At 42.5% G+C, this 26,337-nt stretch overlaps 1 pseudogene; it reads right to left on the bottom strand.

The window, feature by feature from the left end:
- Nucleotides 1-24,453: 24,453 nt before the first annotated feature.
- LOC147462670 (uncharacterized) lies at nt 24,454-25,704 on the bottom strand (annotated as a pseudogene).
- Nucleotides 25,705-26,337: the final 633 nt, after the last annotated feature.

Genomic DNA, 26,337 nt, shown 5'->3' on the forward strand with positions numbered 1-26,337 from the left:
AAACAAATGGAGTGAAGTACCAAGTGATTTAAAAGACAGAGTCATCAACATACTTCATGATGAGTTTCCCGTTCCAACACGGGATCAGCGCTTCAATGAAGCCCTGATGAAGATTCGAATGCGCGAATACTGCAAACACAAGTGTTCTGAAGTGCAAAAAGCAATCAAGCATGGGTGGAACAGGCCAGATTGGCTGGCCAAAGAAGATTGGAAGAATGCGAAGAAAGAAGCGCGCGAGAATCCCGACAAGTGGAAGCAACAAAAGGATGCAGCCAGAGCGCGAGTAGAGGCAGGGAGCTCGCACCACTTGGGGAGCGGTGGATGGGCATCATTTGAGGCCGATTTTGTAAGTGTTTTCGCATTGCTCTTTATGTTCGATAGTTTAGGGTTTATGAGTTTTTTAATTCTAACATAATGAAATCTTTGTATGTTTTGACAGTGGTCGATGACAGGACGTGATCCCACACCGTACGAGCGCGAGTACGCAGGCAGGAAGGGCTTAAACGCCCTGATGGACATTCTCAGTTCTCGCGGCGGCATGGTTAGTATTAGGGTTTACTCTTTTCTATTTTTTGTATTGTTTTATAAATGTCGTTATATGTTTATACTTACTGAAAGCTGTCTTATTGTCTTTTTTTGCAGAATCCGACAGATACGCCGCTTGGACGCGATGAGACGTCTGACTAGACGACGTCAATTTAGCCATAGCTAGATAGAATTAGTTTAGGGTTTCTCATAGCTTATGTATCATGAGACGGATTTTATACGTCTTTTTGAACCATGTATATTATTACATTTGTCACCGCAGTTCATTTTGCCAATCAATTCTTTATGCCTATGATGTTGTACAATTGTCATTATTACATTTGCCAATCAATTCATTTTACCTATGATGTGTACAATTGTCAATTTTACGCTTGTCAATTTTGCAGACAATGCGTCTTGTGGGTGACTATTTTGGGTCTATTATCTACCCTTGCACTTATTTTAAAAAGTGAATCAAGTACAATATGGTTGATGGGTGGCAGGGCATTCAATGCCCTGTCACCAAAAAAAAATTCTCTCGGGCGTCGCTATAACCGTCGCTATTTATGGCTCTGTAACGTCGCTATGAGCGTCGCTATAGACTTCTGTGTAAACGTCGCTATAACCGTCTCTATGACCGTCTCTATATAGCGACGCATATAGCGACGCTATTAGCGACGGTTTTAGCGACTCCGGGGGTTATAAAAACCCAGTGTATTTTCGTCGCTAACAGCGTCAAGAGCACACAACCTCTTGTAGTGCATGCATGAGTGGCCAGGATTTGGTGAGTGCTCAGGTAAGTGCCTTTGAAACCCTCACACACTTGTGATTCTTAGCTATGCCAACAATTTTATATTTTAATTTTGTGATGTTTCAGGCTTGAGTTACTCAGATAATCATGCATGTCCAAAATGTGGTCCTCGACTTGGTTCATCGCTCTGAGCATTTGAGCAAGACAGTTTACGAGGAGCATGGTAGATTTTTGCTTGAAGGACATGAGCTACATGGAACAAAAATATGCAAACATGACATGCATCCACTGAAAGCGAACGATTGGAAAAACATGTGACTGGAGATGGGACATTGGATGCCACTAGAATGAAAAGTATTTCTATTTTCCATGAACCCTTGTACTGGAATGACTTGCTGATTAATCATTTGCTTGACCCAATGCACATCTTCAAGGATGTGGGGGAGATCATATGGAAAACCATCACTAGAAAAGGGGAGATCAAGTCCCAAAGAGATGACCTATAGGCTATGGGTCAAATGCCAAAGATGTGGCCTCAAATTTAACCCAATGGAAAGTTTGCTATACCAAAAGGTCCATGCGTTTTGAGTCGTGCAGAAGAGAAACAAATGACGAAGACTATATCTTCATTCAAGACTCCCAAAGGGTGCATGCAATGTTTGAAAATGGCTTTTATGAGAGATGACAATCTCAATGGTCTTAAGTCCCACGATTGGCACAGATTTTTACAGTTCATCTTACCTATTGTCATAAAAGGGTTGTTTGAGAGATGAAATTAGAAGAACAATCTACAAGATTAGTGAGTTGGTACGCTGGATCAATTCAAAAGAGATACAAGATGACAACATCGATGCAGCACACTTAAATGCTATTGAAGCAGTGTGCATGGTGGAGAAGTACTCTCCAACAAACATTCTTACCATCGAAATGCATGTACTTGTGCATGTGGTCGATGAAGTTGCAGTTGGTGGGGTGGTCCATAGCAGGTGGATGTTCTTCTAGGAGAGATTTATGAAGACTTTAAAGGGGTTTGTTTATCAAAGGGCTCGCCCTAAGGATAGCATGGCCGAAGGATGGATTGTACAAGAGTCCCTTGTCCTTATCAGTGAATTTTTTGTCTCAACTGATCCAAATATGTCCCAAGTCTGGACTATTGAGGGCAATGTCAAGGTGACAGGGTATGAGCCGTAGGGACAAGGCATCATTAGGAAGATGGACATCACAATGCGAGAAAAGGTTATGAGATTTTGACTTCTCAACTCAAACATCATGCAACATTGTCTAGAGAGGTACGAAGGGAAAAAGAAACAACGCTTGACAGACTGCCTGCAATTCAAGCGCAACCATGCCACTAGAAAATTTCCTTTTCCAGATCCTCTTCAAAAATTGCTTGACTTTCCAAGTAGGTGGTAGTTAGATGCGACTATCTCAGAGGCAAAGAGGAATGGAGTGTACTGAAGAGGAAGAGGAGATGTCAAGGGGTTGCCATTGGCATGTATATTTTCACAACTTCCTTTTTGAGATTCACATGATCACATTGCTTTAACAACTTTTAGTATGTTTTAATTTTGTGGGTGCAGCATCACAAATATGGAGCTTTGTGGTCGCAACGGAAACACTTCAGAGTGCAACGGATCGAAGAACAAAGGGTCAGTTTTGACAGTGGTGTTAGGGGAAGCTTCGTCCAAGAAAGCGTGAGTAGTGCCAGGGATGAAAACATAGAGACTAGCCAACTTGAATACTTTGGCTACATCCAAGAAATCTCAAGGATTAGGTTTAGAAAGTTTTATATGTTTATCTTTGATGTCAATTGGTTCAAAGTTATTACCAGCGGCGCTAATGCAACTGTGCATAAATACAAGAGTGGATTGATTCAAGTGAACTCTAGGCGGATGTGGACATATGTGGACTCTAGGCGGATGTGGACAGATGTGCGGGATACATTTGTACTTCCACAGCATTGTGAACAAGTTGTGTTCACACACAGCATTGTGAACAAGTTGTGTTCACACACGATCCACTATGGATAGAAAATGATGAGAATGATCTGTCTAAACCCTGTTGACTCTATGTCATTCAAGTTGCTCCATGGAGCAAGCAAGTGTGTGAAGGATTGGACGTTGAGGTCGAGAGGTGATTCATGAACAAAGCGCAGGACCGACGGAAACTTTAAGTTTATATTTTGAGGTAAATGTTAGAAGTGAGCAATTGTCTGAACCTAGAGATGAGGTGTCAATTACTGAAACTGATACGGAGAGCGACAAAGAAATAGAGTTCGATGATGAAGATGCAGAAGTACAGATTGAGATAGACATCTTTGGTGCATTACATCTCATAGAAGATGAGAGATTAACTAATGATTTTCGCTAGGAACTCTTTTTATTAGTCTATAATGCACTTTAGACTCATTCATTTGTGTTGCAGCTTTGTTTATGTGTTATTTGTATTGATTAAGCATTTCTTCTGTAAAGTAACGCATTTTGTGGGTGTTATTTGTGTATGATTAGCCATGGCCGATGAAGAAGAGACATACTCTCCTAGTTTTAGTTTTTATGTCACTCCGGTCGGCATGTCACCCAAGTAGATGGGCTCGTTTATGTCTCAGTTCACACTAGAGCAGATCATGATGGCACAACACCTTTGGGCAGCAGGTCCCTCTAGGCCCACTGTGATTGACCCTAAGCCCAGGACTAGTGTGGTCCCTACACTGAGCGGCCTTAGACCTCAGTCTAGTGTGCCCCCTATGCCTAGGATTCATGTGCCCCCTACACCGACGGGTGGTTCATCCTCGAGACAAGGTAGACTTCGTTCTAGAGATGGTGGTTACTGTGGTAGTGGTTCTAGTGATGAATCCACACCATTGAGAGAGCGTCCACCACTCTCTTTAGTAGATAGTTCAGTGATTGGCACACCATGTACACCTTGAGGATCACACGAGCATGATCCTAGCAAGGTGTACAAGAGCAGGGATGGGGTTCTTGTGGCTGGATAGGGTCGGAAAGTCCATGTGATAAAGGATTCGGAAGCTCTGTACCATTCAATTTGGTCACTTTGTGATAGAGGTTTGGGATAATCTCGATCTTGAAATAAAGAATCACATCGTTGAGGCCATTCACAGAGAGTACATGCCGACAGAGGGGTACGATCCAGTCTTGAATCCCTGGATTTTGAGCATGGCAAAGGCCACAATCTCACACCGTCGGTCAACGGCAAGAGAAAGGTACAATGTTGATAGTCCAAAGCCGGCATGGTTGGACGCAAAGGAGTGGATGGTGATTGCACGAGAGACACAAGACAATCCTGAAAGATTTCAGCAGCAGAGATATACAGCCAGAGCACGTTTGGAGTCTGCCGGAGCGTCACATCTTGGGAGTGGAGGCTACGACACGCTTCAGCATGAGTTTGTAAGTATTATATGTATGCTTTAAATTATTGAAAATGTGTTAGACCGCGGGGGACTGGACCATGCAACTCTCCACCCAACCGTGCCATATATAGACTCCTAGCCCCTAAATATAGCGCCCCTTGACCGCATGTCCATCCTGGCCCTTGGCCCTGCCCTTGGCCTGACATTACTCCCCCCTTGGAGAAGCGTTTTCGTCCTCAAAAACACAAGTGGTAGTATCTTCGTAAGAACACTGATGTTTTCCTTATTGGCATCCTCTACATGGGCCAATTGTCCATATGACCGATACCTGGTGCAGTGAGCAGGTTCAATGAAACCAAGAGCAACATCTTGATTTTCAACATTTTTGTCCTTTTGCAACCACCCGTATCTAAATGGTAACTCATGATAACTCATGTGAGTATCTTGAAAATCTCATAGCTACTGAAAGATAGAATAGGGATTGTCCTCATGTCAGACTTCTAAACCTTTTTGAACACACAGAACCACATGTTCACCCCTAACAAAGGTTACATGCCAACATACTCTGTCAGCACACCTACTAAGTCCTTGACTTATGAAACTGTCGGTATCCAACCCCACCACAACAGGTGTTCAAAGTTGAAAACCTAACCGAAGCAAATTCTAGAATAAGGAGAGAATCACCTATTCAGAATTCATTGTGCTAACGTATGCTCTTAGCAGATCCTTTAGCACGGTTTACTAACGTATGCGCTTAACATATCCTTTAGTACTAAATAGAATACTTGTAAGCTGCCCATCCAACGTGGGATGAATAATATAAGTAAGAGTGAGGTACTTTCCCGAACCACTTACAGAAAGTCTTCCACGACTGACGACAAACTATGACTCAATCTTTGAGTATCCAACCATATACTCGATATGGAATGGAGACAACCAACTAGGTTGAAGGTAGATTGGAGGTTCTAGCATCCAATCACTAACATCCATACTCAGCCATCACCTTGTATGGCAGGGTGTAAACTCATACGAAATCTGCAAGAGAGATTGCACTAGCAATGCAAAAGGGTGCAGAAAGAATAAAGTCCATGGATTTGCATGCCGCTCCAAATAAATTTGTGTTAAACACTAGGGCCCATAACACCTAGTGTGCATGCATTTAACACAAACATATCCAAGCCGCAATTCCATGACGAGACTTTCCACGATACTTACGTGAAAATCTTGCAACAAAGTTGGACCATAATAGAATGTGACAACCTGGTCACACCTAGGAACCAACCATGAGACCTTCTCATGAACGTAGCATACTTTGCAGCAAAAGTTGGACCATAATATAATGTGACAACCCGGTCACACCTAGGAACCAACCATGAGACGTTCTCATGAACATAGCATACTTTGATATATGTCGAAACGACCCTCCGTTAAGATGGTTTCATAGCACTTGTAATCACAAAAAGTCTGTACTTAGTACCCGACAATTTTTCGCCACTGAAATTGTTCCTGATACTATGTGCGTCAATTGGTCTAATGAACGGATGCGACCAGCACCTAAGGACTTCGTTGCGACACATCATTTCGAATTGGGCGCCGGTGTCAGTCCCAGAGACTCATATTCTCCACATGTGGAATATTTCTCAAGTAAGGATGCTAGGAAAAGTGACATCCAGCAAGTACAAGCTGTACTTGTGTGTGGAGGAACTACAAACACTCTGCGACGCGAGTGAGAGGGACCCTCATTATCATGCTCCACACTGGCTAAACCAAAATCCTTGAGTTCCTAGACCATGTTGTATCCCATGTGACAACATGGGCCAAATCGAGCCCTACAAGTAGGTTCGTAACAGCATAAGCCAAAAAGGTAGATTGGACACTTGGCCCAAAATACTTTGTGCCAACATGCCCTTGGCATGGCTCTGTAACAATCAAGTGTACTTATACGTCTTGGAAAAAAAAACAAGCAAAGTATACAAAAAATGGAATAACACCAAATTAATAGATGCGTACCTGGAGATTTGAACGGAATGTTCACTTACCAGTATTCAAATGGAGAGGAGCACATCTCCTACCTGAAAAACAAACAGCATTGCACTGGGAACCGTGGGTGTTTCCTTCGCAATCCAACCCCTTTGGTTAAAATCTACGTAGTCAAACCCCTTGGTAAGACCCTTTGTAGAAACTGCTCAACTAGCAGGTAATGGCAACCAACATAGTTAACCGTGTACATAATGATTGGAATCAACTTGAAAAGTTGAGTTTGTCCGCTACTGCGTGGTAGATTGCGGAATTCTTTCCTTGAAAGTCTAACTGATAGAGATCAAACTGTGATCCTCAATGCCTATGGGGTGATGTAGCAGTCACCCGTCGGGTCGTACCCCAAAACAATATGTCCATAGACACTCTGTAGTGCTATACAGAGAGCAGGAAATCCACACAAGTGAACTGCCTAGCTCGTGTGGACAGCCATGCTGTCACCACTGATTGCTGCATCTATACTTCCTTATAGAGATCAACTGCTGTGAGTTGAAGATTATCAAAAACTCAGCTTGAGTGTCGCACTGAAAACATGTAGTGCAAAAATGACACCCTAAACATCCGTAATGACAAGACTCTTGCTTGTGCATTAACGTTGATGTATACTTCCCTGGGTAGATCTGTTCAATCTTGAAAACAATCACCCCAAAGAATGCCAATAGTTGGGTCTTACCCTTGGCTTGACAATGGCTCTTAGCCGGTGTGGCTCATAGCCCTTATGCAAATTAGTGTTTAATGGACGAACCGATGAAGACTAATTTGAGTAGCATCTTAGCCACGTGGTAGCTGAGAGTTAGAACACCTTGGCTCAGGCTGACTCACGAGCAAAACACGTATCAAAAGATTCTTAGAAGATTTTTCATTTTTCCCTTAAAGAGAGGGAGAGAGAGAAGAAGAACATGCTGGGCCGAGGAGTTTTTCTTAAATTTCTAGAGTGTGTGCCCAATCTGTGTGCTTTTACACATCTTATGCCTGACTTGTAGCTTATCCTATAAGCATTCCACAGTTTTCAGGTATGACTCTCTCATTGAGAGAGGTAACAGAAAAACACAACCACATTTTGACCTACCTGCCTTGCAGGGTCGTGATTGTATGAAAATGACTTAGCATTGGCACTTTGCCTATGAAATAAGTTCTAGATTTAGGTTCCTTTTAGTGTTGTTGGGTGTTGATAGCAACCAACCATCATGTTCAACAATCCATCTCTTAGTCTGTCCTTGACAGAGTTGCGAGTGTGACAGTGGAAGCGTAATCCATGAAGTGGTGGACTCCATGCCACCTGCTTAGCACGCCTTGCATGCAAAAGCGTAAGCCCTTGGCTACTAGGACAGTCTCAAGCGTGAGAACCAAAACCATAAGTGCCTTGCACATAATAAACTGGTAGGGATTCTGTGAGCTGACATTCCCTATTTGTTCAGTTCCCCAAACTTCGGTGCCAATGCCCTTGATTCCAAATCAATGGGCAGTATCTCGGCACAAGGGAGAAGCCTTGCTTCGTATAAAATTGACAAAGCACTTTGCTTTTCACAATGATAGTAATTTGCCAAGTAAAGTGTAAACATGGAAAAAATAAGAAAAATTTAAGCTTGGCTAACCTGGTAGTTGTTGCTGCAACCAGGTGTCATGAGATTTCCAAGGGAAAGCTCACGTAAAGATGGCTCATAGCCAAATCTGCTGTGCGAGAGAAACTTGTCGCATATGGATATATGCCCTCTTGTATCATATACATCCGTCGTATACGGAATGAAAGAATCTACAAACATTTTGCCAAATCTGTCCCAAGTTTGTATGCTCATAGCATATGCCAAACGTGCATAAATTGAAGCCTTTCTTCATAGAACTACATCTGGCCTCATTGCCTGCAAATGCAATGGACGACAGATGCCATAGCAAAGAGAATCAACCTTGTCGATCATGTACAAAAAATTGACCTTGTCAAAATTTCATAGGGAAACGGCCTTGCAAAATTTTGCTACTGATTGAGAATCATAACATTTCCCGATAGTGAAAAAGATAGCATCTACAACTGAGCTATCACATGTCAGCGATTGCCCAATACTGCTTGTTCAAAGCAACCTTTGCTTGACGAAATTGCATATGGTGGTCAAAATTGCATTCAGCTCCTAGCTGTGGATGTCAATGTTTCTATATTGCCTGCTTCTTAGCAAGCTATAATGGCTTGAAAATGAGTATGCATCCAATTCATGGAGCCGTGCTCCCATAAATCTTACTTTCCGCCGCCTCGAGATAGCACAACGAGGGGAGATCAAAATTGAACAACCGACGTAAGACACCAACCGTTTTATTGGAGTGGCGCTCTAGGGAGCCTTGCGCTTGGAAAGTATCGGATGGTAAACAGTTACTTGAAACTATACTTACCGATTGGCCTTGCCGAATAGCGTAATCGGATATGTCACAGGCCCTACCTGAGTTGCCTTTGTATCAACATTCAACCTTCGACCAACGTGGGTTGTCAAAGTATTGTGTACTCAAGCAGTGCTTGATGTTGATCCCTCAATCAAACAGTGGTTCTAAGCAAATAAAGCAGTTAACAAAAGTTGAATGCGTACGGAACTGTCACAAGTCTTGCTTATGCCTGCATGCAAGAGCTACATAGAATTCTTGAAAATGTGATCAAACCAAAATAAAAGCTACTGCATACCCGGTTAATCATGCGAATCGACCTGTCAGTGAATGTGTCCATGGACCTCAAACTGCAGCCGAGCTTACGGAGAAGCCTTTCAGCACATGCCGATCGGTTACAGCTCGCCCTTGACAACACCCTGGACAAGAAAAACAAGCAAGCGGAGCTCCTCATAAATGCTTCCATTTGGGCCTATTCTTCTGCAAATCGGAGATTTTATGTCCCTTGCCATGACTTTGACTGCTGCAATCCAAAATCCCGTGTCGTAAAAGGCCACAGTCGCTACGATCGTACCCCATAAAGAGTCCCGTGGTGGGAGGGGCCCCTAGGATGGCCCCTTGGGCACCCTAGGGCACCCAAAACTTTAAAAAATATGAACTCCTCTTGCATGAAAGCATGGCGGAACGAATTCAGCAGGCTGCGCACAGGAGAAAGAGACATGGACGCTTGCATGCTTTCCCCGATCAAGTTGCTGAAGAAACGGTTTCTTCTCCTCAGCCTGGCGCGCACCATTTAAGCCTAACCTCATGCAAAACTGTGCAAGTCGATGGGATCCCCTTCTCTGTGCAAGCTTGGCTTCACATGCCGCCTCTTGACTCTGCAAGGACCGTGGATATCCGTCGACTTCTCCTTGCGTAGCAGTCCTGCACACCCTCGATTTGACTCCTTTGCATGGCTTCACCACGACTACATGCATGCTTTCAAGCAGCCGTCCATGCCTTCTTCTTCCTTGAGCACGCCATAGCCTTGCTCTTCTAGAGAGAGAAATCAAGACAGCGAGAGAACAAGAAAGGAGGCCATGCTTATTTCCCTCCTCCATGGCTGCTCCTCCATGCCCTTCGTCCCTAAGCTCTGATACCAATGTTAGACCGCGGGGGACTGGACCATGCAACTCTCCACCCAACCGTGCCATATATAGACTCCTAGCCCCTAAATATAGCGCCCCTTGATCGCATGTCCATTCTGGCCCTTGGCCCTGCCCTTGGCCTGACAAAATGTATATGTTATTTGAAGATTTATCTAATGATTAAATCATAATTTTGCAGGAAGTTGCCGTGAAACTCCCTCCGACATGCCAAGAAGAGAAGTATGGGTACAAGCATGGACTTGTGGCCCTTTTGACCCAGTTGCAGGAGGAGGGAAAGGATGTTGAGTGGGAGGCATTACCATGAGGGTCTTCTTGATATAGTTTTTACCCAATCATCTTTATACAATCTTCTTTGTACAGTCTTTTTTGTAGTTGTAGTCTTCTTGATACAGTCTCACTCAGTGACTGTTTGCATATGTCAGTTTTGTAGTGCTTATGTTTATGGTTTATGGTTATGATTATGGTATGGCACATATGTTATGGTTAAGGTTTGGCAATCAAGTTAAGGTTATCGTTTTGCTGCGATGGTATGGAAATCATGTGATGGTTATGGTTATGGTTATGTTTATGATTATGGTTATGGTTATGGTTATGGTTATGGTTATGGTTATGGTTATGGTTATGGTTGTGCAATGATGGTATCGATGTTATGGCTATGGTATGACAAGCAAGTTATGGTAATGGTTATGGTATGGCAAACGGGTTTATGTTTATGGTTTTGCAGTTTTGGACTCATGTTTTAATTATGGCTATAAAATCTTTATGCCATTTATGCCATGATCAAGCTTTTCATTTTGTGGTTATGTTATTCTTACAATTTTACTAATTTCCATACACATTGGAAAGGGGGAAATGGGAAAACCACCAGCACACAAATTGAATGCCTCTCTATAGCCCAGTGATCTCACAGCATCCTTATCCCCTAGCACACACACCTCGATACACAATCTGCTAACCGTCTATTATCCAAACCCATACCCGACCGATCCCAACTACATAGACTCGAGCACAAAGCACATTATGATGTCTACTACTTCTAACCCCTCGTAGAGACATATAGTCGCATATAGGTGATCAAAGATATGCTAACATGTACATATACTTTTCATGATCACTGACATACACGCATTTGGTTACAAGTTTACACCCTTATGACACACCTTGCATCCACATAAAGAGAACCCCTAGCTACATCCACCACCCCTCCTGAGCACACATATACACGATAACATTAGGTAAGAGAGCGAGAGAAAAAATATGATATGTATTGATCTCTCAAACAATGAGCATATGGAGTTTCAAATTCATTTGATTAGCAAAACGTGTACAATGATGGATCTCTCTGAGAAAAAACTCCCTTCTTGGTGCAGCATCCGATGAGTCCCTTCTCATGCACTCCTCAAATTGGTCTTGTTTTCAACATGCATCCCTGCTTGCAACAACCAAAATATGCACCATTCTTTTCTTATAGCTCCCTTCCTTAGCTCATGTTTCCCTTGTAGCTTGTGACCTTCTCTGCAGCAACCATGCACAACGCTCATTTCCTTCACCATTTACCTCCTACAATCCCCTTACGGTCCTCCCTATCATGCTCCAAATGTAGCACTCCGTTTCTAGATTATAGTGGTCGCACTACATGCGATTGACAACCCTGATTATAAGCCCTCGGATAGCCATCCTCTCTCAGGCCTCCTCTCCTTTCCTATGGCATGCTCCCCTCGAGCTCTCTACAACACGTCCCCAAAGCAACCTCCTCTCTGCTCTGCAACCAATAGTTTTCTGCTTACGGCTCCCTCTCCCTAGAGATCAGCGCCATCTGTTTCTGGCTTTGGTAGCCTCCAGGCATAATAGCCTCCAGCCATGAACACCTCCTATGTAACCTTCCTCGGGGCTCGGTTCTCAATACCCGAGGGTCCCTCTCCAAAAACGGACCCCCTCAACTTTCCATACTTGGCCTCCCCAATTGGCTGTCTTCTCCTCCTCTAGATGGCGCTCCTTTCCCCATGAACTACAGCCCGCCACCTCCTTGAACTGCAGCTCGCTGTTTGTTTTTTTATTGATAGCATTAAAAAACCTTGGGTGTCATTGCCCCATTTCACATGCCTGCATGCTTTCGCATTAGAAAATTTTGGAGGGCCTTCTAAGAAAATGTATTTTTTGCACTCTCTCTCTAGAAAATATGGCGAATAATAGAGGTGGGTCTTTCATGGTAAAAGTTCAAAAAGTGTACTTTAAGTAGATTCTTTACTCTTCTGAACATTCGTCCATAATGATTGTAGGATAATCTTCTTTTCAGTTGCATTGAATGAACCTCGTCAACATGGAGGGAATGAGGCTTACATGGAGGGACGAAGGCGCAGCCGCCTATTCACTTTTCATTAAACCTACACATTGGGCTAATGGCGCACTCCTCAAATGGCACGAATGTTACGCAGAAACGAGCCAAATATCACCTTCACATTGATTTGGTAAATGAGTACCAACAATTGATAAAGCGTAGTAAAGAAAACACACATATACCTCCCGTATCCATAGAGACACTCAGAGCTCAAGGAGCTAAACACATAGATATCTAGATGAGAGGCTCTCTCTATCCTAAGAATCCAATGACTAATGCATCTCCACCGTTTGTCAATCCTACAAGCTTATTGACCTTTGTCGGTGATGGAGAAAAGGGCCTTCTGGGTTATTGTAAATCTCTTACAAGGGAAGCTGAAACTTATAAGGGCATTCTCCAAGCTCAACAATGTGAGATTGTTTGTCTTTCACATTTACATTCTATAGATCAGGTTACCATTTTGCAAGACAAAACAGAGGTACAGGAACTGAAAGGAAAGATACGAAGTTGTCAAATGAAGGACACCATCTTGGGTGGTCGTATCCAAAAGAAGAAATTGCGCAATCTTGAAACATTGCAGGTTGCATCCGGAGGTCTCAAGAAAAGAATCCGAGCATTAAGGTGATGCTTCTTCGTTGACTAAATTGTCTTAGTTAAGTAAATTTTTTGTTTTTTCTTGTTATGCATTGTTTTCATGTGCCTAAATAGTGTTAGTGAAGTAATTTTTTTGTTATTTACTTATGCATTGTCTTCATGTAGAGATTCAATCTATCCTGACAAAGAAAACATTGACCCCAAAGCCAATATAGGAAAGAGATTGAAGCCACTTATAAGTAGAAGCCTTGCAGCAGATATAGTACATGACAAGAATTTTAAGGTACCTACAGTGGACCGCTTTATTTCAGAGAACTCAGTGCCTGCAAAAGAGATACAAGGCACACTTGATTCACTTAGTGTAAGAAAAAGAGGATATTCGGCTATACAAAAATCTATCTCATCCATCTTTGTTAAGAAGGGAATAAAATCCAAACTTTTACCATCAGCCTCAAGTGTTTGGAAAGAGAGGCTTTAGCTTACAACGCACAGGGAGAATATCTTGGACAGCCCTTTCATATTAAAGTAACTTACAGTGGCCATGGAGCAAACATGGCATATGATGAGTTCAATAATATTTTTATGGACCTGCAAATGTTGCAAAAGAGAATGGTGGAGTTTTACAACATCACATTTGAAGAGTCACGAGGGGTATTACATTTTGTGTTGAAACTGGATGAGTGTGAGCTTGTTAAAGAGAAGAATCTAGAGCGTGTTACTATTAATTTAATGAATAGATCCCTCTCAAAGTGTCCCAATGATGATCCTTTGTATTTTAGTGTTCAATCAGAATCTAACATATGGTGGCTTGGTGCTTTTGAGGTAAGCGAGATTCTCAGCTAAGCTCAAATGTTCACATCTACTTAAGTCTCATTTATTTTGTGTTGCAGGTAAAGAAATAAGATCATGAGATTCTATATTGGGTGTTCCATCAAACTAATGCTCCGGAGATGATTGATCGACAGACTAACCAGGGAGAGGTGCTACGTCTATATGGAAGGGGAGACTTTCAAGTGCAGTGGCATCTTGCAGGTGACCTCAAAACATTAAAGTGCATGTATAATTGTGGAATGGGTGCAATGGAAAAGTCGCTGTGTTTGTTCTGCATGGAGCCTGCAAAGGTCATGGACCCAAAGTGGTGGAGAAAAGCTCCAACACAACACATTGAGGACCCTTCTTTTCGATCGGTTTTGAAAATACCACTTGTGAATGTCCACATCTATACAATGCATGAGCTTTGTAGAATTGTGGAGAAATTGGTCTACTTATATATTGGGTTTTCTCGAAAAATCAAGAACTCAGCAGAGTGACAAGTGGCCCTACAGTGCTTAGAATTGGTACTGTCAGATATGGGGCTTCATGGTGGCAATGTGAAAATCCAGCGGGATGGAAAGAGATCAACTGCTGAGAAGGATGTCCCATGCAAACCATCCATCCATGGGGTGAAGGCACGGAGGTTTTTATCTAAACCCCAAGGAATACGAGATCCAAAGCTAACAAAACATGAAAAAATATATAACACATCTTATGTTTGCAAGGTAGAGTATCAGAGCTGGAAAAAGCTACATATTGCAGTCAAAGATCAAGAACCAATTACTCGTAACGGGAAGGCTGAGGTTTGGCGATCAATAGACATGCTATTTTTCATGTGCCACAAAGATGACTGGTCACAAGGTGATATGAACAAGTTCAAGGAGAATCTCAACCTTCTCAAGAAATCATTCAAGACAGCATGGACAGACACCCAGATTACTCACTACATGGTATTATTTTGTATTTGATTCTCTTTTATGTGTAACTATGTGAGTGTAAAACATTCTAAGTAATCTGTTTTCATATCCAGCACATCATTTTCAATCATTTACCATATTTTATACAAAAGTATGGGAACTCGGCAATATGGAATACCCAAGGGATGGAAAAGTCTCATTACATGGCGAGAAATGCTTTTTTCAGGCACACACGACATGGTGGCTCTCGAATCAAGGCTAACATATATTTTGAGAGAAATTTTTGAATGCAGGCAAAAGAAGTCTTGGCCTCTTCAGCAATAGCACAAGCCATCATACATTTACATCAAAAAAAAGTTAAAAGATCAATGACATACAACAACCACGATGCTCGTGAATGTCAACGAAGGTGGAGAGAGACAATGGTGTATGTGAACCACGAGTGGAGAAAGATACTCTGAGTGGATGACATTGTACAAAATTTCTGTAATACATGATCTTATACACTTGCTACTTGAAGTGTATCAAGATTTTGAAGGTTCAATTTTGTTTTTTGGCACATCACCCTTGTAACGAATCATGAGATGTTTGCCATACTCTAAAAGTTCATCCGGGTTTTGTCTACCAAGAGCTAGTTCCATTGCTGTGTAAGTATAGTAATACGCTGCCCGACCATCTGTATAGCCCGGGCAGTAACTAAAACAATCTCTGGCAAACACTTTGTCCACAAGAATGACTTTATCTGTACTTTTGGGCAACACGGGTCCACCCAAGAAGCGTGATAGCGTCTTTAATGTGTAAGTTACTATTGTACCCTCTTGTGACATTCCATTGTGAAAAACTATTATCAGCGACTCGCAAAGCTTTGAAAGGTACTGTGCTAGGGTTGCATCCCTTCCACTATACTCTCGAGTCCGCCGTCGAAGGAAGTCATCCTTTTCAGAAATCCAAGACTGCACATATCATGTCTGATTAAGTCACACAAAGAGAGAGAGAGAGAGAGAGAGAGAGAGAGAGAGAGAGAGAGAGAGAGAGAGAGAGAGAGAGTTACCGTGAAGCTCTCATCCTGTAGAAAGAGGTTATTCTGCCACACGTCCATAGATGTAGTTGACCCCTAACCTAAATGGTTAAACCAATCCTCCACTTCTTTGTGACTTGTTGATGGTATTAGGCTTTGTCTTATTACTTGGAAGGTGGCTTCATCCGGTAGTGTCTCCTTGTATTTTTCAGCTTTCTCAAAGCATCCTCGGAGGTATTCCATTGGATTGCTGATGTTTCCATTGCCTCATCATCACTACTATCCTTTGAAACAAATCCACTCCTCTCCTCTTGGACTCTGGAAATGATAGCCAAGGAGAAGTCCTCCCTTAAATAAAAGATGCTTTGAACATCATGTAAAAAGATATAGGTCCCGTCTCCAATCCTGAAGTCAGGCATAGTAGGCAACGTCATCTCAGCATGCTTCTCAGTGAAGTTACTGACATCCAAGGGTAGTGTGATTTCTGTTGTTTTCAAAGAGAGCATCTTACTTATTTGTACTTCAATTGCCTCAACCTCAAGGTCTATTGTATCTTCAACCTCCTCGACTTCTTGTATATGTGTTGTCTCCTCGCATTCTTTGTCTGGTGCTGCATCCTGCTCCTCTAACATCTCATCAAGATTCTGCATGAAGAATCCAAACAGGATGTTCAGGTAAATCATAAAGCCAAAGGATTCCTGAATAAGTTTGCACTCTTTTTGGTGCAAAGGGCAGGCTGAATGTCGGCAAGCAGGTGGTAATTCCCTATACTTCTTCAGCCCTTGTCCTTTTCTATCGTAGTCATTTAAACGAATGACAGTCATACTGGGCAGAACAACCCTCCCTACCTGCACCATTATCTCAAATTGATCTCTGTAGGGATGCAAGAATTCATTGTGCTGAGCTAAAAGGTCTTCAATATCAAATTTTGGGTTAAACATAGAATGAACTAGATCATATTTGTCTCCAGCACCACACGATGCTACAAAATTGAACAGCCTCTCATCAGTTACAATTGGGTCTTCCAGAGAAGGCACATCCTCTTTGGCTTTACCTTTACTTGCACAAGAACTGCTTGCTGGGAGATCTCCATCATCTGAGAAGTCTATATTCCTCTTTCCTGTATTTTTCTTGACAAGTACTGTAGAGGGTGAGGGACCCTTGTAGGGTGAGGGATCCTCTTGGCCTGCCGACCTCTCTGACTCATCTTCACAAATTGACTCTTCTTGATCAAAGTCCTGACAAAAGTCAATAGTTATTTTGGCAGAAACACTAAGCAACTGAGCCTGCAAAGGCTGGAATCCTGGAACAAGCTTTGGGTCCGGTTTTAGCCTCTTCTGCCTACTGGACCTTAGTCCTATTCATCAAGAAACATGTCAAGTCTTTGTTCTCTCTCTCTCTCTCTCTCTCTCTCTCCAAATCACACCAAAAAACACAGATAGACACTCTCTCTCCCTGTGTGTGTGTGTGTGTGTGTGTGTGTGTGCGTGTCTCCAAAATACACACACACACACAAACTCTCTCTCTCTCTCTCTCTCTCTCTCTCTCTCTCTCTCTCTCTCTCTCTCTCTCTCTCTCTCTCTCTCTCTGTGTGTGTAAGTGTGTCTCCAAAACACACACACACACACAAACTCTCTCTCTCTCTCTCTCTCTCTCTCTCTCTCTCTCTCTCTCTCTCTCTCTCTCTCTCTCTCTCTCTCTCTCTCTCCCTCTCCCCCCAATACAAAAGGCGCGAGTAGAGAGTTGCAAAGAGTCCTTGGTTGTCTCTACGCTGCGAGACAGGATGTTGGGGCACTAGCGAGGAGTGTCATCGACTTTGCACCTTATGCCCTCGTCAAGTGCGAGAGAGTGAGTACCACACACTACTTGAGTGCTCAGCTTTTGACCACATTAGGTCCTCTTTTCCCCATATATTCAGCCATGAGCTCTCCCTACATACCTTCCTCTCCCAACCACGATGTGGACTCTCTATTGCGACGCTCATTTCAACCATTTTTGAGCATCGAGAGTCACTTATGAACTCCACTAACACCACGTGACATGTTCATTTGGTCCCATAGGTCATATTTGACCTCCCAGGACGATAATAGAACTATCTATCTCTCTCTCTCTCTCTCTCTCTCTCTCTCTCTCTCTCTCTCTCTCTCTCTCTCTCTCTCTCTCTCTCTCCCCAATACCAAAGGCGCGCGTAGAGAGTTGCAAAGAGTCCTTGGTTGTCTCTGCGCGCCTTTAGTACAGAGAGATAGAGAGATAGAGAGAGAGAGAGAGAGAGAGAGAGAGAGAGAGAGAGAGCGAGGTCTCATAACTGTACTAAAGACGCACGGAGAGATTTGCAAAGGATATTTGGTTGTCTCTGCGCGCCTTTAATACACACACACACACACACACACACACACACACACACACACACACACACACACACACACACACACACACACACACAGAGAGACTCTTCTATTTTTATAAAGTGGAATGGCTAGAACAAAGGCCACTACAAGGAAGGCGGGCAAGGGACCAGGGTTAGCAGCTAAGGCAAGTAGCAGATCTGCAACCCCAAATAAGAGACCTGGAAAACCAAATAAAATTTTGAAAGGTCCAAGGGTGAATAAGTTACAGTGCTGCATGGGACTTTTCAAAGAAATCAGGAAGGCACAGAAATGTGTTGATTTGCGCATAGCAAAGCTGCCCTTTCAGAGGATGGTGAGGTCCATTTGTGAAGAAGCTACCTGGGGAACTAAAAGGTGGAAAGTGGTTGCATTGATGGATTTACAGGAAGCAGCAGAGGACTTCCTGCTTGAGTACTTCAGTGGCATGACCATTGCAGCAGCCCATGCCCACAGGGTGACTGTAATGGACGAAGACAGTGAGACACTAAAAAGGGTAAGGTGGAGGTATGACAAACTTCTGGTTCCCAATGTCTCAAGGGATAAGAAATGAGGGAAACTTTGCTATACCCCCCTGAGCTATTGCCACAAGTCATAGTTGTAGATGTCACACATGATGTAAATACAAGGGCAAGGGCAGAGACGGTTGCTCGCCAAATAGAAGACATGAGGGAAGCAGAGCTTAAGGAGAAAGCAAAAGTAGCAGTGGAGTCCCAAAGGAAAACAGAATGCAATGTGACCCTGTCCATAGATGCAAGCAACAAAGAAACTCTACTTTCAATGAAGGATGGTTTGCTTTCAGAGATACCATTTATAGATGGAGCCAGAAAGCTGGCTCTGGAAAAAGTGGACATTAATATATTGCTGAATCCAGATGCTCAAATCTCAGATACAATTATCTATGCTTATCTCAAGTAAGTGTTAATATTTTTCTAACTTTGAAAACTCAAATGATAGGTGTAGTAACTCAGGTACACTCTGTGCAGTTTGATCAAAAGTCAACTTCCACCACACACCCACACGGAGATGTTTCTTCTTGATCCACAAATGTCAGTGATTATTAGACAGAAGAACAATCCATCTGGCACATTCGAGAGTTGGTTTCTCCACTGTGCTACGCTAGAAGTAACTGTCATCATCTTTCCATATAAGAACAACCATCACTGGATTCTCATATGCCTTGATGTTGAGCAGCCAGTAGTGTGGGTGTTCAATTCAATAAAAGGAACCCACCCTGAAATAAGGCTGTGATTGTTATGTATCAGAAAGTGTTTCTTATAGATATCCATGTAAATTTAAAAGCCTCAAGCTAACATCCTGATACTCCTTTGTGCAGTTGTATAAAGAGGTTGTTGCTTGCTTACGGCAATCTATGTGGAAGGTATGAACTATACAAGGCCCCAATCAAAGATGTACATTTACAAAATCAAACCGATGCAAATTCTTGCGGCTGGAGATGTCTTCTCCATGCAGAATATGTCCTGCAAAGCTAATTTGCATTAAAACCTTTCATGACTAAGGTAATCATTTGGCAATGCATTCAGTCAGTTTTGGTTTTCTTTATACAAGACTTCTCACCATGTGGTCTTTCAATTTTGCAGAGTGCTGTGCAAAACTACATATATGATTATTTGCAAAGATATCGGGTAAGTCTAATACAACACCTGCTCACTATGTCGAACCCCAGAGAACCTGAAGATAGGGGCTTGGACGACCGCACAATTGATATGACAATGCATGATGAGCCACCACGACAAACCCCTGCATCAGATACAGTGGAATCACAACGGGCCGAGGGGGTCATACCAGCCGAAGATGAAAGAGCTAAGGATGAAGAAAGGTCAAATGAGCATATGCAAGGTGATAGTGTACAAGCAGAGGGGCTTCTGGAGGAGACAATGAAAGAGCCAAGTAGGCCCGGGGAGGAGCCAAAAGATCCCATGGATGAAACCCTCGATGAGGCAAGGATGGATGAAGAAAGCAGGCCTAGGGATGAGCAAAAGGATATGGATAATGCAAGCCTACCAATGGAGGTAGAGGAAAAGACCTTGGAGGAAACCCTGAATGAGGCAGAAAGAGCCATGGGGGAGACCCTTGATGAAGATGAGAATGATGACTACAATGATGAAGCTAAAGCAGATGATAGCAACAACGACAGCAACACTATAGAGACCCAGTATGGACCCTTGCTATCTGTAGATATGGTTGTTCCGGTAATGTCTATTCAAGTATGGAAAAATATGTTAAGCTTCTAACTACTTATGTACTTGTCAAATTTTACAGAGGTTGATTATCTTGGACATCAATGGATTGCTGCTGATGCACGTGCCTCTAGGTATAGCACACCCCTTCGAGGATTTGCAAACATTTTGGATGGGAACTTGTCGAGTCGTGGTTCGTCGAGGAACCAAAGAATTTATTCAGTTTCTTCTTCCGCACTTCAAAGTTGCGGTATGGTCTTCAATGCAAAGGCAAAGCTTGTCGCCACTAGTTACAATAGCTTGCGGTGTATGCGGCACTCATACATCAGATTTTGTCTTTTTGTATGATCAAAGAAAATGCGTTATCGTCGAGGGCCACTACCACCCTAAAAAAACCACACTTACCTCTTTTGTACCAACCGTTTAGCCAAATCGATGTACCCTTTGATGCAAATAATACACTACTGATTGATGATACTCCTGAAAAGGAAGAACTAAATCCACCCGGAGCAACTATCTCACCACTCTCTTTTGAGGGGCATACCTTTGATTTTTACCTTGAAGACATCTTGATTCCATACTTACAGAAATTGTATCTCAGTCCATTGTTCACGGACGAGTTTGTACTTTCGAATGAATTAAGATGACTCTTCTATCATGTCTTTGTCTTGCCTAGAGAGAGAGAGAGAGAGAGAGAGAGAGAGAGAGAGAGAGATGTGGCAATGGCTAAAGAAATGTATTTCAAGAACACTTATATTCACAGATCACAATTGACAAATGAGCTCAAAAAAACTTTATTTTCACAAAATATCTTTTTCCCTATGCCGCATCAGCTTATGGCAAGCTAGGAAAAAGGAAAAATCTGAAAGGTCCCTGTCCAGAGACTCTTCAATTATGTCGTGCCGCAACTGCAGAAGACTGCATAGCTCCCTTATTGTAACCACCAACATTAGGCCATGCTCTTTATCAAACACTTCCACATCCACACAAAGATTATCTTCCAAACCTGCAGAAACCTGGTCCATAGGAATGTACTTACCTCTGAGCATTTGTGATCGCATATACCAAAAGGAGACTAACAGTGATTGGCTTGCAATCATGTACTTGACAACTAGAGTTTCAAGCGCGACCTCACACCGTATGCCAATCTCTTCCTTTACATACCATCCTCTCTATGCCTGTGGAGTGCATAATAGGCCTCTTCCTTGTCGTTCATGTCGACATTGGTTCTCTTCAGTGACAAATCAAATGCAGTTGAGATGTCAAGAATACTTACAATTACAACGTGGTTGATGTATATCTGACACATTTTCACCGTTTTCTATCACATCTCGATGGGTAAACACATGCTGAACAAGAACTTCCTTTACAGATCTTTTGCCGATTTCAACTTTGAAATCCAACACTCTGGCCTTCCATGCTGAGCGGTAAACATTGATAGCACTAGACCTCTTGGCTCTTCTTGGTTGCATGGGGACCCATGAACCTTTGTTTATCCTTTGTCCAACCCATTGGTTCTCTGCACTTATTGACGTTGATATTGTAATTGAGGATATGCTACTAATTGGCCTTCTAGGAAAAGTGCAGGTGTTGGTAGTTGGTGTGAGAGACCATAAACACTTAGGCTTCTTGGGCGAGAAGACGCGGAATCCATAGCTCTTAGAGAAAAGATTTAGTGGAGGGAGATTCACTTTGAAAGCATCCTAATGGAGGGAAACTGTTTTACAATTTTAATATCTTGTGCGGGCTTAATGGTCACCCTCCAGTACGTTAATGACCATAAGAGAATATCAGCAGTGGGACCACACATGCACCTAACATCTCGGTAAAAGCAAAGAAGTTACGATGCCACAATCCTAGATTCGTGAAAGATTTTAAAATATTTTCCTACTTCTTGAGGCTTTCCACGTATTTTCCTAAGTAACGTAGCCCTCCTGCTCATTGGACGCGTTCTATTTTCTCTCTCCTTCATATATGGCCCTCCAAATGACCTTCAAAATTTCAAGAAAATAGACCAAATGACCAATGTGAAGAAAATTCAACTAGTTGCCTTAGCAACGTCAAAACAAAGCTTCAAGGCCTGCTCCACAAAAATGGTTCTCAGGTGATGAGATCTTCGTCTGCAGGAGCTTTGACGCCCGATACAATCGTCAACCACTTTGTGCTCCCATAATTCCCCGTTGGACAAGTGCCTTCTGGTATAAAAAAGCCTTTAGTTCAGCAAAATTGTCACGGGAACGGAATAATAGAGATTGACAAAAAAAGAGATCTTTGTATTGATGAAATTTTGTAGAGTTTTGATACAACAGAGGAGCAATTGAATATGGACGCACTCCGTTGTACGGAGCTCGAACCTCCCGACCACCCCCGAGCTTCAGTCCGCTTGCATGCAGCGTCTCACTCGCACTCGCACTCGCACTCGCACTCTCACTCTCACTCTCACTCGCACTCGCACTCGCAGAAGAAGAGATCGGTGAATGATCCCCAAACGCACCACCCGTCGTGCTTTTATCCTTCTTTTCCTCGAAAAGCCTGCACGATTTTCGTACCAAGTATACCTGCGAGAATAATATAAGAACGTGATCGCTAAGCGATCCGTAAAGGTTAGATTTTTATCATGACACTTTGCACAGATCCGGTTTCACAAACTGATTTCTGCATCGCCTACAAAAGAGTCAAAAGAACATACTCGTGCAACCAATTCAACATGATAATCAAAGTAAAAAAACATAATTATATACCTTGATAATCTCAATTGCAATACTCTACCATGAAGAAACAATCCACTTCTTGGTTGATAGCAGGGAGAGTTGTATGATATTGTATGTCTGTCTGTCCCTGTGTATACTACACTGCTGTTGCCTTCTATTTGTTTTCATCATAACTTCTACAAACGAACTCAGAACAGAGCAATCCAGGTACTCAAAACGACGGGAATAGGTCTGTTCTACAAGACAGCGTAGACAGAATTGCGAAAAACGTCTCTGTTTGGCTAAAAACGTAACTTTTAGGTCGCGACTCATAAAACCTCTATTTTTGGGTATCCACTACTTTTACAACTTATTTTAAGCCTACCCATGCATTTTAAGCTAAAACACATAAATATAAAACATTGATATTAATAAAAATCTCAATTTTACTGTTCATAGACAGACTATCTATTATTCATTAATCTTTATCAAATCCGTCTTTAGTGTATTATTAAAAAAAAAAGAATATATATTCTCTCTTAATATTTCAACTCATTCGTATAAGCTCTATTTAATAGACTATTCAACAATCTTTCAAATCGTGCTAACGAAAGATATGCCATGCTACATTCTTTTCGACTTTAAGAACTTCAAATATTAGTCCTATTACATTCAAAATGGAGCATTTATACTGCATACATAACATGCCATCTCCATGTGTTGATAACCTTTAAGCTCATCGGCCAGTAGAGCTCAAAATCCCGAACTTGACCAACAAACATCTAAATTTGGCATACATATCCCGACCATGCTTGTTATACCGTGCATCCAGTAGCTGCTCAAGAGTATTGCCATCAATCTGTTGATTTCCACACACCTTCTATTGGCATTTCCCTGGGTCGACATTTTCTTGGTGTACCATCATTGCTCAACCATAGTATTATTTAGGTAAAAGATGACTGTATAGAAAGTTTGGTATAACATATAGTGGCTATATAGATATGATAGAGATAGAGAGAAAAGCATCTACTACTGCATCACCCTCCAGGGTCAAATGGAAAGCTCGAGGCTTCCCCAAGCATGGCATAAGAGTCCACCTGGATCAAATATAAAGCATTGGTTGTGGCCATCTACCTGTAAAGCATGCATCTCCAAGACTCCCTTTGCACTTGTAGGCCAATAGACACGCCACCCTAACAGCTCTTCATAGCATGGAGCTTTGTCACCCTGCGTCCATAATCCTTGCTGCCAACTATAAGCATGTTTTTGATCACTTGAAGCATCGGTACCATAAACAGCTATCCTATCATCTGCTAGAGAACCCTCCATACTATAGTCTTCTTCAAAAAATCCTCGCCACTGACACAAAGACACCTGTAAAGCAACCTATAACAACATAGCTATTAACAACACAACACATAGCTTCAATGCCTTGCCATTTTCCTCCACCTGCTGCATAGCCAAGTAAACATGATCCCTTTGCAAACTTGTATCCAAACCTTCTAAACATGGCTCCAGAACCACCTCTTCAGACTTAAGAGCATGACCTGCTAAAGCTGCAACCTGTTCTTAAAACACCTCATCACCAACAAGGTTGGTGGCACCTTCCTCGTTTCATGGAGCCTCACTCTCATAGGTTGCACCTGTATCAGTTTCCATAGAGTCATCTGCCAGAGCTAACCATTAGGAGAAATATGAACCCTCTGTAGGGGCCCTTTGGGATTAAGGTTAATTAGAGGCCAGCCAATAGGAAGAGGGTGGTGGACACACTCTACAACTAGGAAGAGCTAGGTGTGTCATAGTTTGTCCCCTCTTTCCCTTGGTTTGCCTAGGTCAAAACAACCTTTTAGAGGAGAATACCATGCTCTTACAAGCCTTTAAAACCTGGAAAAGGGGGTGTGAAAGTTGGAAAAGTGAAGATGACATGATGGTACAATGTAATTTGAATTGGGGAGGGGGGGGGGGGGGGGCTTCAATCTCAACCATTAGATCTTTTTTCCATCCAATGGATATCATCAAAAGGCGCCTTTCAACCTCCACCCTTCATCTTGAGTGAGATCTAGTGGCTAGGATGGGCTCCCCTCTCTTCAAAATGCGCCTTTTCACCTCCTCCCTTGATCTTGATTGAGATCTAAAGGCCGAGATTGAGCCCCCACTTCAAATGGCGCCTTTCAACCTCCACCCTTGATCTTGTGCAAGATCCAATGGTCAAGATTGCACCCCCACATCATATGGAGCCTTGCTCTTTTACCCATTAAACAACTTGCACCTTCCCCTCCAATTAACCAATGGTCCATCTTCCAAGGCCTATTAAATATGGGCCAAAGACCCCACTAGTCATTTTCTTTTGAAAACTGACATATTCTAGCTCAAAACCACTAAGAGGTTTTTTGTGTCCCCTTAACTCCCTACCAATTAGAAACTTAATCCCAAACCTTACAAGGCCCCAAAGAAGTCTAATATTTTCCTAATGCTCTCCATGGCTACACACAAATTCCGAAACTTCAAAGTGCACCTCGACATGCTCACCAAGGCAAGGTTGCCCCAACCCTTGCATAGACAAATCACTTCAATATACCTCTATTTCTGCTTCTAGCTCCCGCAAGTCATCCTCAAAAACCTACTCTTCAATCAAACTGGATGCACAATCAAACCACATTTCTTCTAGCAAGCACTCACCACCACCAAACAAAACATAGGGCTTCTCGATTGGATTGTTCACACAAGGCATCTCCACACTTGCAATATGCTCCTCTTTTACCTTCAAATGACTGGCAAGCAACACGTATACATCTTTGTCCATCTCATCCACATGAAAAACATCATAAGTTTCATACCTAGAGGACAAGGATTATATCTCCCAAATGCTATCTGTGTCCAAACTGCTACTGGACCTATGAGAACTGTCAGACTCCTCTTCTGATCTTGCCAGTTATTGCACCTTTGCTGTTAGCCTTGTTGCTAGTTCCGAAACCAACACCTCTTCTTTAAGATCTGCTATCACCTTGTCCTCTTGAGGAAGCAAACTAGGGGGCACCTTGAATATGCCCCGCTGTATCTTTTGAGACCTAGTTGGCACTTGTTCTACCTCTTCTAGCCTGGCATCATCTTCACATGCTTTGATCACATTCATATCAATAAAAAAAGAAAATTTACCTCTTGATTCTCATCAATCTGTTTGGGCCTAGGT

The sequence above is a fragment of the Adiantum capillus-veneris genome, chromosome 2, assembly GCF_014529385.1.
Source record: "Adiantum capillus-veneris isolate H3 chromosome 2, ASM1452938v2, whole genome shotgun sequence".
Lineage (NCBI taxonomy): Eukaryota > Viridiplantae > Streptophyta > Polypodiopsida > Polypodiales > Pteridaceae > Adiantum > Adiantum capillus-veneris.